The following is a 10,236-nucleotide window of genomic DNA, read 5'->3' as shown; positions in this document are numbered from 1 at the left end:
TAGACGAAAGAGCTAGTGGGCGTGGTGTTTAGTACTTCGAAGTTTATATATTATACAGACGAGAGGTTCTGTTTTGGGGATATTATTTATGCGCATTATATGTTAAGGTCGGTTACCAAGCCAAACAACGAATGTAAAGTGAATGTTATGTATCGAGAGAATGATTTTTATACACAGGTTATGTGTATTATATTTTGTACACGAGATATGTGTACGGTTACTAAGATTTATGAAAAATGGATTTCATACACGAGAAAGGTGTACTGTATTTAAAAGATATCGTATGTACATTACAGGTGGGTGTAGGATTCGGGACCATTTGTACCATGCAACATTTAAATCTTGTGGTCTATCAAAATGATGAATTTTATTGTTTTATGATAAACCTATGAACTCACCAACCTTTTGGTTGACACTTGAAAGCATGTTTATTCTCAGGCATGAAAGAAATCTTCCGCTGTGCATTTGCTCATATTAGAGATATTACTTGGAGTCATTCATGACATATTTCAAAAGACGTTGCATTCGAGTCATTGAGTTCATCAAGATTATTACTAAGTCAATTATAGTTGGATATATTATGAAATCGTATGCATGCTGTCAACTTTCGATGTAATGAAAGTTTGTCTTTTAAAAAACGAATGCAATGTTTGTAAAATGTATCATATAGAGGTCAAGTACCTCGCGATGTAACCAAATGTAATGTATTTGTCCAGATAGTTTAGGACGGGTCATTTCAGTTGGTATCAGAGCTGGTTTAACGCCGTTGGTGCGGGTTAGTCGTAAAGGAGGTTCTCACAGTGTTACCTGTGACGAAGCATTGACTCTTACTCCTTGCGATCGCTTACGAGGGTTGGCAATTGCCGAGAGGCAGGCCCTAAAATCAGTATCTGAGGTACACTCAGTGGTCACCAGGCGATTAGTTGGGAATGCACTGGGTGGGACGTGTGGTGTCCCCAACTGAAGCTTTCAGTTGGTATCTGATAACGCCAAAATTATACATGTTTATGGCCGTTATTTCGATCCAAAGTTGTTCCATTTGCATGTAATTGTTGTACGTATGTATTGTAATTCGTGTATATTTGTAAAAGTTCATTGTGAATGGATAAATGAAGACCAACAGTGAGAACAGAGTTAAAACGAAGATTGAATGCGTAAAATAGCCCGAAACCACTGAAACAGGTCCAAATGCGGAGCATAAAGACTTCTGGACCAAAACAGCCTCATATGCGGCGCATCTGAGAGGGATATCCAAGCCAGATGCGGCGCATCTGTCCCAGATGCGGCGCATCTGCTCCCCTGCCGACAGTTCTGAGTGCAGAATCAAGCTGGAATCTACTGAACGTAAAGAGATGCGGCGCATCCCAAAGAGATGCGGCGCATCTGGTCAATTTCTGGCCATTTTACCTAACTTTTGAGCCTATTTAATGGAGCCTTTGGTTACATACTTGAGACACCTTCACTACTACGATTTTCCTCAGTTCTAATACAATTTTTAAGGTTCAAGGAAGGCTACAAGTCAATCTCCACTCTTTCAACATCAAGATTAAGCTAGGATCATTCATCACTATTGGTATTATTGTTCTAAATCTTTTAAACATGAATTCAACTTGTATTTACTGTTCCATTAGTTCTACTATGATTATGTTAGGCTAAAAGCCTTGTGTGTTTGCTTCAATGTAAGATTTATGGCTTGGGATTGTTCTATACTTTGATGTTATGCTAGTTATACATATGTTTGATTGATTAAATTATCTAGTTCAACCGTAAGAACCATTGTTATGCTTGTTTAGTTCATTACTTCAATTATATAGATTGCAAACCTATTAATGTGAGTTAACTAGGAAAACAATCTATACTTCAATACACCTAGTAATCTAGATGATTAGATACATAAACTTAAGTGATTTTGTTATGTGTTTAATTCGGTAATTGAATAAGTTCCAAAGCAACATAGTTATGAAATTACCTCAAGTGATTGTTGTAATTTAGGTTTCACGTGAGTTTAACCGGGTTGGATCTAGTTAGTTAATCAATCTAAATCACCATGTTCTTTCAAAAGATCCATTGTTGTAATCATCCGTGTATCCTAGTTCAATTATGTAAGTTATGACTTGGTTTATGTGAGTTTATCAAAGAACATAGCTTATACTTCAACACCTAGTGATTTAGCCACCTATATGTGAGTATAGGATGTTAATTGAACGATATTTAGGATATACAATCGTGTAGTTTACTTAGAGTGATCTTAGTAAACTAGGTTTTATGTGAATTCAACCACGAAAGAATCTTGTTGATTAAACATAGCTCTTAAGTTTATAGAAATTGTGAAATTGATATAAACTGCTCTTTTGTAACTATCACATAACGGTTTTAATTATAAAAGAACAATCCCTGTCATTTATCAAGCATAGAAGTAAACACCGCATTCTCATTCTTGTTATTCATTATATTTATTTACTGTTTCGTTAAACGAAAATACAAGTTCAAACACAACCCCCCTTTTTAGAATAATTAATCGTTGTTAAAGTCCTTAAAACAAACTTCTCCCTATCGATCGAATTGGTCAATTTACTTGCTAGTTACTGCATGATCGGGTTTTAGTTGCCTGTATTATGTGTTAATTATTAAGCATGTTGTCTACATTTTAAAGGTTACGTCTTGACACATTAACTTTTTGGCGCCGCTGCCGGGGAGCGGTTTTGTTAAAAGATTTTAATAAACTTTGAATTATTCGATCCTTTTGTAGGAATTCAATTCCTAGAAAAGTTACTTTTTATTGTAAGCTTGTATTTTTGCAATTGGTTTGTTTGTGGTGTTGTGATTGCAGGATAGGTATTAGTGCATGAATCTACGTTCTTCCAACTCTAATTTAATTCCTTCATATCCTGAACCTGAAAGAGAACTTCACGAACGCTTAAGAGCTCAAGAAGTAGAATCTCTTGCTCAGGGTTTAGAATCACTTTCATTAGATTCTAACTCTGAACCAATTAATCAACCAATCATCGAGCCAGTCATTAAAGAAGAGGAAGAGATGACTGCTACAAATCAAACGATGGATGCTTTAATGAAGGCAACAAGGACAGGATAAGGCCACGCAATTATTCAACCCACGATGACTGATGGTTTTAAAATAAAGGGTCAATTTCTCCACATGGTGACTAATACATGCCAATTCGGTGGAGCCCCAAATGAGGATGCTAACGAGCATCTTCGTAAGTTTGTAAGCATTTGTAAGCTTTTCAAAATCAAAGATGTCACCGATGAGGTTGCATGTTTAAAAATCTTTCCATGGTCCCTAAAGGATGATGCAAGAGATTGGCTAGACTCATTACCGGAAGGTTATATTGAAGACTGGAATGATATGATGGACAAATTTTTGTCAGAATTCTTCCCTGCTTCGAAAGCAGCAAAGTTGCAAAATGATATAAATCACTTCAAGCAAAAGTCTAACGAGACTCTTTATGAAGCTTGGACCTGATTTAATAAAATGCTTAGGGTATGTCCTCAACACGGGTTGAATACATTCCAAAAAGTCCAAATATTCTATAAAGGGATCAATGTGGCTACCCGAAAGGATATAGATGTTGCAGCAGGAGGATCAATCATGAAAAAAATGCCTGAAGAAGCTCACACAATAATTGCCGATATAGCAGCCCATTCTCATAATTGGCATCAAGAGATGGAATTCTCTAGATCATCAACGGTTGCTAATCTCGAAAGCAACGATGAAATCGCTGCATTAAAAGTTCAATTGGCAAATCAAGTAAGGCAAATTGAGAAGGTAACCAAAGAAATGCACGCTATCAGGGTAGGGTGTGAATTGTACCAAGGTCCCCATCTCACTCGAGATTGCGACCAAACAACAATGGAAGAGCAAGCAAATTTTTTAGGTTACTTGCGTAAAGGTGAAATGAATTTTGACGACTTTTCAGCGGTGGAAGCAATGAACCGGAAATATCCTCCTGCCAACAGTTATCAAATAGGAGGACCTTCAAGTTCAAACAACAATTACCACGGAGGAAATTCAGGTTACCAAAATAACCGGAATTTTCCAAATCAAAATCAAAGAAATGCACCACCGGGCTACAATCATCTAAACAATCGTAATCAACCTCCACGAAATTACCAAAATAATTTCCAACACAATCAACCACAACCACAACCACAACCACATGTATAACCATAACCCGAGAAGAAATCCGGTTTAGAAGATCTTTTGAGAGATTTAATGGTTAAGCACGAGCAAAATGCGGAACTTCAAACTCAGCAAATTCGAAATCAACAAGCTACGATTCAGAATTTAGAAAGGGATGTTGGAAGGATCTCACAGTTACTAGCAGAGAGACCACCTGGTGCTCTCCCCCCAAATACTCAAGTGAATCCCAGTAACAATCAAACAAGTAATGAGCATGTAAATGCTATAACTACTAGAAGTGGTTTAACCACTAACCCGGAGACCCTTAAGTCCCCAGAAGTTCCTTTGTCTCCTTCTGTTTTGCAGGTACCTGTTGATGTAGATGAGCATGTTGAAAAAGAACAAGAGAAAGATGATCCACCGGAGGTCACATCAAAGAAAAGTGAAGAACCACCAGCGAAGGTGTACAAGGCACCTATTCCATACCCAAAAGCATTGAAGAAAGACAGACTCGCGAGCCAATATCAGAAATTTGCGGATATGATCAAGCAAATCAGCATTAACATGCCACTCGCGGAGGTTCTTAAGGGTATGCCCTATTACGGGAAGTTTTTGAAAGATCTCATATCCTCGAAGGGTAAATACCACGAAGTTTCTGCCACATTCCTCCATGAGGAGTGTTCGGCCATCTTGAAAAAGCAAAATGTACCTCCAAAATTGGGAGATCCGGGTAGTTTTATCATACCATGTATGATGGGTGATTCGGTAGTGTAAGATGCACTAGCCAACCTAGGTGCAAGTGTTAACATAATGCCTTACTCGTTATATTTGAAACTTGACTTAGGAGACTTGAAACGAACCCGAAAGGGTATTCGATTAGCAAACCAATCATTTGATACTCCCATAGGTATAGCTGAGGATATTCTTGTAAAAGTTGGCTCACTTATCTTTCCCGTCGACTTTGTTATTCTAGAAATGCAAGAGGACACAAAAGTTCCTATCATTTTAGGTCGTCCTTTCCTTAACACCGCAGATGCTATCATTAATGTCCAAAAAGAACAATTAAGTCTAGGAGTGGGAAACGAGAGAATAATTTGTCATATTGACAAAGCCATGAAAAGACCCACTTCCACCGATGACTCTTGTTTTCAAATTGATGTTATAAATCTTTGTGTTGAGGATGAATTGCAGGAGCTACTTGAAATTGATACCTCGGGGTTTGCCCCAGTAAGTGAAAGTGAATATTTCAATATTGATGAGGCTTTTGATGAGTTGATGAAGGTGGTCACGAATGATGAGACCATAGAAGAAGAAATTCCCAAGGAAGAGGAATCATTTGAAGATATCGAAAATAAAGATAGATTTCGAATAAAGAATTCCTTGGAAGAACCACCCGTACTAGAGCTTTAGGAGCTACCCAAACACTTGGAGTATGCTTATCTCGAAGGTACATCTCAATTACCGGTAATTATTGCTTCACATCTTTCCGGTAACGAGAAGGATAGGTTAATCTCTGTTTTGAAAACCTATAAAAAAGCTATAGCCTGGAAAATGACCGACATTCCAGGGATAAACCCGTCTTATTGTACACATAAAATTCTCCTTGAGAATTACTTCAAACCAGTAGTACAAAGACAACGTAGGCTAAATCCCAACATGAAAGAGGTTGTTAAAAAGGAGGTAGTCAAGTTTTTTGACGCCGGGTTAATCTACCCCATCTCTGATAGTCCTTGGGTTAGTCCAGTACAAGTAGTACTCAAAAAAGGGGGTACAACCGTTATTGTAAATGAAAAGGACGAACTCGTTCCAACTAGAACGGTTACCGGCTGGAGAGTCTGTATTGATTACAGACGTCTCAATGATGCCACTAGAAAGGATCATTTCCCGTTGCCTTTTATTGATCAAATGATTGAACGATTAGCGGGGAAAGAATACTATTGCTTTCTAGATGGTTTCTCCGGTTACTTCCAAATTCCAATTGATTCCAACGACCAAGAAAAAACCACATTCACTTGTCCTTTCGGGACCTTTGCCTATCGTCGCATGCCATTTGGTTTATGCAATGCACCCGGAACCTTTCAAAGGTGCATGATGACAATTTTTGATGATATGGTAGAGGATTGTATGGAAGTCTTCATGGATGACTTTTCCGTGTTTGGAGACTCCTTTGAATCGTGTCTTTTTAACCTTGAACGTATGCTTATCCGATGTGAGAAAGCAAACTTGGTCCTAAATTGGGAAAAATGCCACTTCATGGTGAAGGAGGGCATTGTACTTGGTCACAAGATATCTCGTGCGGGAATAGAGGTAGATAAATCTAAAATTGAAGTTATCTCTAAGCGACCTATACCGACGAATGTCAAGGCCATTAGAAGCTTTCTTGGTCACGCGGGATTCTACAGACGATTTATCAAAGATTTTTCTAAAATCGCCCGCCCAATGACCAAACTTCTTGAAAAGGATGCTCCATTTGACTTTGATTCCAATTGCGAGAATGCATTCTCCATTCTAAAGTCAAAACTCACACAAGCTCCCATTATTGTATCTCCAGATTGGAGTATGCCTTTTGAGTTAATATGTGACGCGAGCTACTATGCCTTAGGTGCTGTTTTAGGACAACGTCCCGATAATCATTTTCGCCCAATTTATTATGCGAACAAAACTCTAACGGGAGCTCAAATTAATTATACCACCACGAAAAAGGAGCTCCTGGCGGTTGTTTATGCGTTTGATAAATTTTGGTCATATTTGGTGTTGTCCAAGACCATTGTTTACACGGACCATTCAGCCCTTAGGTACTTATTCTCGAAACTATATGCAAAGCATCGTCTCATACGTTGGGTTCTTTTACTTCAAGAGTTTGACATTGAGATACATGACAAGAAAGGAGCCGAGAATCTAGCCGCCGACCATTTATCCCGACTTGAAAACTCCGAATTAGAAAAACTCGATGATACAATTATCAAGGACACATTTCCTGATGAATCTCTAATGAGGATTGACAAGGAATCTGAAATCTCATGGTTTGCCCATTTTTCAAACTATCTTGCTTCAAGCATTCTTCAAAAAGGACTTTCTTATCAACAAAAGAAGAAATTCTTTGCGGATTTAAAGTCCTATTTCTGGGAACACCCCGACCTATTTTGTGTTGGTGCGGATCAAATGATTCACCGTTGTGTGTACAGAAAAGTGGCTCAACAAATTCTTGAGCATTGTCATCAAGGGCCCACTGGAGGTCATTTCGGACCAAACCACACCGCAAGAAAAATCCTTGAATCGGGCTTTTATTGGCCCACGATATTTAAAGATGCCCATAATTTTGTTCGGACCTGTAATGCATGCCAACGAATGGGTAACATAACGAAAAAGGATGAGATTCCTCAAATCGGCATCCAAGTTTGTGAAATCTTTGATATTTGGGGAATCGATTTCATGGGACCATTTCCAAGTTCCCATAAGTGCAAGTACATCCTAGTAGCCGTTGACTATGTATCTAAGTGGGCTGAAGCGAAAGCTTTACCTACGAATGATGCTAGGGTGGTGGTGAACTTCTTAAAAAATCTCTTCTCGCGCTTTGGAATCCCAAAGGTGCTCATATCCGATCGAGGAACACATTTTTCCAACAACCTTCTTGAAAAGGTGTTGAAGAAGTATGGCGTAACTCATCGTTTCTCTACTCCGTACCACCCGCAAACAAGTGGTCAAGTGGAGAACACAAATCATGCCTTGAAACGCATACTTGAGAAGACGGTTGATAACAACCCTAAGATTTGGCAATGCAAGTTAGATGATGCGTTGTGGGCCTTTAGGACTGCTTTTAAAACACCAATCGGTGCCACACCATTTAGACTTGTATATGGTAAAGCGTGCCATCTTCCGGTTGAAGTGGAACATAGAGCATACTGGGCATTGAAACTTTGTAATTTAGACATGGAAAAGGCTGGTGAAAACCGATTCATGCAAATGCATGAATTGGAAGAGTTGAGGTTAGAAGCGTACGAGAATTCGAGCTCGTATAAGGAGAAAATGAAAAGGTGGCATGATGCCCGATTGAAAGAAGTGAAAGAGTTTAAAACCGGTGATAAGATTTTGGTTTTTAACTCACGGTTTAAATTTTCTCCCGGAAAGTTGAAGTCTCGATGGACGGGACCTTATTTGGTGAAACAAGCATTTCCATCGGGATATGTTGAGTTGTTTGGAAATGGAAATTCTTTTAAAGTGAATGGTCATCGATTAAAACTCTATTTTGATGGAGTTGATACCACGGTTCAAGATGACATCACTTTCTCCCCCAACGCTAATTAGCTTGGGAAGGAGTCGCGTGAACGACTCGCTAATAAACTTCACAAAATTGTAAATAGTTCCTTTCGTGCGTTCGTTTCTTAGGATTGATTGTTTTGAGTGTTTTGAGTGATTTTTCGAGTTTTAGTACGAACCAAGTTGTTTAGGGACCTTCCGCAATGTTTAAAACGCGAAAACACATCAAAACTGGTGCAACAGAGCCAGATGCGCCGCATCCATGCTGGATGCGCCGCATCTGAGGACAAGAAAAATGCCGACAGTTTTTGATGCGCCGAGAAAAGGTCATACGCTGCATTTGGGCCACCAGATGCGCCGCATCTGCTTCAGATGCGCCGCATCTGAGCCAGATGCACCGCATCTGCTCCAGATGTGCCGCATCTGTGTCTGAATGTTGGATTCTGCCTATTTTTTTTTGCACAAATACGGGAGTTTATCATTTTTATTCATTTTTTCACCTACAACTCCGACTTTCATCTCATTCTCTCTCAAGGATTTCATCTCTAAACACTAAATCAACCGATTAAACCCATCTTTGAGCATCTAATCCGTCTATCAACATGAGAAAGGTAACATTAATCTTCATTTCTTCATGATTCTTATGTTCTTCATTCTCAAATTCGGATTTAGCTTGTTCTAATTGTGGTGATGTTTAAATCTTCATGTTTTGGTCATTATATGCTTGTATTGTTGTTACTAATCCTTATTCATGCTCGAATTTCATGCTTAATTGCTCAAAAATTTACTTTAGAAATTAGGGTTCTTCATGAATTTGGGGATTTCGAAAGAATGACCATTACTTGTTTAAATTGAGATGTTTTAGAGTTCAATTACTAGTATACATTGGCAAATCCGCATGAACCTTAGTTGAATTACACGATTACACAAATTATTGAATTGTAGGGTTCTTCAATTGGGGATTTTGACTTTTGTTGACTAGTGAAATGTTCTAAGTGGAATTAAAGCAATTCATTGATTATGCTAAACTCATATACGCCTTAACTTAGTTTTTGCTCGAATTCAAAAGTTTTATTTGTGAAAGTTAAGGATTGTATGCTTAGGCTTTTTGATGAGATTGTTGATTTGAGTCGACTTTAGTGTCTAAATGTATGATAACCATTGATTACATATTGTTTGACATGCTTATTGATGAATGCTAATGGTTTCATATACTTGTTTTGGTGAAGCTAATTATGCTAGATATGATTGAACTTATGAAGTGATAAAGATTATGAGTCATACTAGTACATGTTTGTTAAAAATGAGATAAGTACATCCATGATAGAATTATGTTTGACATGAGAGTTTATGTAATGCGTATGATATAACGTGTTCTACATGGTTTTGGCTTGTGCAATATGAAAGATGTTTTGAATAACTTTAACGCTAATCAACTTGGTTTGTTGTTTTATTTGTTTGGTTTTGTTGTGTTTTTGTAGACTAGAGAATCATCATCAAACCCAAAATCAAAGAAGCAAAAAGCCCCGGCAATTATAGATGAGGAAACAAGTGAGGAGGAAAATGTTGTTGAGGAAGAAGAAATGGATATTGACAACCGGCAATTAAATGTCCGTGGATTAACCACTCCGGATCCATGGATCAATGCAGTTTTGAGGCATCCGGAATATCATGAACGGATGAAGGAACTTCTACATAAAGACGTATATCTGGGGAAATATATCAATTGGACACCATTAGAAGAAGCCGATGAATATCAACATTGTCGCAACCTTTTTCGAGTAACGTATCAAGGTCATCGAATATATGCATGGGAAAACCTGTTTAGAATGCAAGAAAGA

This window comes from Rutidosis leptorrhynchoides, chromosome 5, assembly GCF_046630445.1.
Source record: "Rutidosis leptorrhynchoides isolate AG116_Rl617_1_P2 chromosome 5, CSIRO_AGI_Rlap_v1, whole genome shotgun sequence".
Taxonomy (NCBI): Eukaryota; Viridiplantae; Streptophyta; class Magnoliopsida; order Asterales; family Asteraceae; genus Rutidosis; species Rutidosis leptorrhynchoides.
The sequence above is the reverse complement of the archived record's forward strand: the minus strand, read 5'-3'. Positions refer to the sequence as shown.